A 3215-nucleotide genomic window follows, 5' to 3' on the forward strand; every position below is an offset into this window, starting at 1 on the left:
AAACACATTTGATAAGATCTCCATATATATATATACTCTCCTACCGTCTATGATATATGTTGGGTATTGCAGTGTACTGATCACTCTAGTTGTAGCTTGAAATTGCTTTTTTATAAGGATAATTATGGGAGGAACTTGGGGAATATTCAGTAACTGTCAAACATTATCCATCATGCTATATGTTACTCTTTTATGTAACCGGAAAATTATGAATGGAAATACATAGATACATGTATGAAGTGTTGTGCACAACTGGGTTACACATTGTAGCTCAATATTAACTATATCTGTATATTTTACTTTTGTTGTAGAATATAGGACCACTATTCTACTTGGACTGCTCTAGATAACAGCTCATCTTTTTATGGAAAAGTGATACATCTGTTCTGTGTATCTGTGAAATAGATCACTGTATATTTCAAAGCCTTTTATAGTGGCATGCTCTACTGTTGTACTCCAGATCATTCTTTTATGATAGTGCCCCATTGATTCCTTTGTTTTAAAATCAGATGTTTGTTAGTATGGGGGTGGACTTGGAGAAGAAAAAAAATACACAATCCACTTTTTCTGTTGCTTCGTCTCAACGCCTAAACCTGAGATTAAACTGAACTGCATTAAGCTGTAAGGGGAAAGTGAGAACTGAAGATGGTTTTCAACTAGTGTGATAATGCATTTTCAAATTGCCAAAACATATTATTGTCCCAGTAAAAGTTTATGTAGATTGATAAAAACATGACACTGTCTTTTAACTATGTGCCAGTTGCCTTTACTTTGCTTCTACTATTGTTGTCATGACATATATACCTATTTATTTTTTTGATGACAGCTGATTAAGACACTGTATGTATGTAAACTCATGCATTTTTAATTTCTTTCGAATCTTTGTTATGCTTGTATTTGTAACATGTTTTGCATTTTCAAGGTTTGTAATTTACTGTAAACTGTTTTTGCTGTTTATGGACAAGACTTTTACAAAATAAACTCATTGGAATGCATAGTGGGACTGTAATGCTTATTACACATCACAAAACATGTTTTTTATATGGGAGAAAAATTGAGACACCTTGCTTATTATAAATCCTTACTGCATGTGGGAAAGAGTATGAAGTTTGTCCTGAAGATGGCACCAGAGGAAAAGCTTTTGTTACCTCAAACATTAGCTGTGCCTTGGTCCGTGTGAGCAGGGTGATTGGCTCATCTGTGCTTTGAGACTGGACTTTTGACAGGAATAACATGTCATTATGTAACAGTACTCTTTTACTTTAACACCTCTGAACATAATCATGGATACAACATTATGACATATATTATACATTGTATTTTGCACTGCAGTTAAACTACACACAGTATACTGTATCTGTAGCCTATTTTAAGCCACTCTAGCAGTATGGCTGTATAGAGGGCAATGTCTGTCTGTCACCATGCATACTGAAATATCGCAGCAACTTTCGCCATAAACATTTTTGGTTTGGAGTGAACAACTATTGGAGATTGGTATGACATTTACTGTTATTTAAGATATCCAGACCATAAACCCTGAAGACATAGTTCATCACCTAACCTTCCCTCAAGCAGTCACTGTGTGCACTGTTTAGGTTAACTGTATAGTTTATCAGTTGTTCTGTACTCTTAAGGTTATAGTATAGTATAACATGATATATCCATAAAATATGTCACTTCGTCAGGGGTCATCAGTTTACTCAAGGGTAGAATAGCATAAGAAATAAGAAAATAATTGGGAACTACTAGTCTATGGCCCATGGGCCAGAACTGGTTCGCCAAAGGGTCCAATCTGGTCCACTGGATAACTTTACAAAGTATAATGCCAGGTTTCAGAACTAAGTTAAACTCTGAGGAGACTATTTCATGTAAAATGCTGTTTCAGAGGTTTTTCCAGCCTGACCAGAATACAATCCTCTGAAAAAACAATGAATACATATTATGGTCATATTTAAACCATTCATATATTGAACATTAATAAGCAGCCTCTGTGCAAACTAATCTGTAAAAGAATAATATCATAATAATAATATAATATTGCTGAAAGCGCATTCATTTTTCTCAGGCTGTTCATCTGTTTTATAAATAGATGGTTTACTATAGTAAAGTTATAATATATTTATATATCATTTATAGGTTATTATACAAAAGTTTTATTGGTCCGGCCCATCTGAGATCAAATTGGGTTGTTCGTAGCTCTTAAACTAAAATGAGTTTAACACCCCTGGTATAGAGACAGGGTAAGGAGTATCAAATGTCTGTATGACAAAAGTTATTTGATAAAGTAACAAAATTCAGATTCAGATTCAGACAACTTTATTGATCGCAATGGGCAATTCATTTACAGCTTCCCAGTCCATACATTCAGCCTCAACAAACACCAACCAAACAGAGTCAGTAGTGGGAACATACAGTAGTAAAATGTATGAGACAATAAATAAACAAAATAAATCCAGCAATCTAAAACATCAATTTGTCAGAATCTTTTAAAAATAGCAATCATTAAAAAAGAGTAGTGTCTGTGTTATAGTAGAAGGAACTCAAGCTAAAACTGAAATCCATTTTCACTATAAGTGTGTTTTCAGAGGTGGTGACCGCACAACATGGGTAGGGTAGATTAGGGTGATGTGGGACATTACTAATGTGGGACAACTAGGTTCCGGTGCATTTATCTATTTTTCTATTCAGTTATTTTAAAGCGAACTAGTACATGCAAACTGTGTAAGTTATATTGTTTAACATTACACGTGAACATTCAGGCTTCTAGTTTCTTTAACCTATTTAACGCAGAAAGCAAAAAAACATGAAGGCCAGCAAAATTAAAAGACCAAAAATGGGTATGTGCATTTCAGAAAGTTTTGGCAGATAGGGTTGCTTTGCATAAATCAAAGTATTAGTATTTCTAAGCCTAAAACATAGTGTCCCAATATACAAATTCTGAAACAATTTGACACAAGGAACATTAATATATGCCATTTTCCTTTTGACTCCAATATCTAAAAATTGTCCTCTGATTAAACGTATTAGATGCATATGCAAATATGTTGAAGATGTCAGAATTGCAAAAAGTGTCCTACATTACCCTAATTTAGCCTATCTTAATGTGAAAAGCTCAATTTTGGAATGACGCCAATCTGTCTGCGCAGTTCACGCGCAGTGTTGGCCCCCGTTGGCACGCGCGCACTGACGCATGCGTAGTAGGCAGCGAGGAATTC

Source organism: Scomber japonicus, chromosome 1 (genome assembly GCF_027409825.1).
Source record: "Scomber japonicus isolate fScoJap1 chromosome 1, fScoJap1.pri, whole genome shotgun sequence".
NCBI lineage: Eukaryota > Metazoa > Chordata > Actinopteri > Scombriformes > Scombridae > Scomber > Scomber japonicus.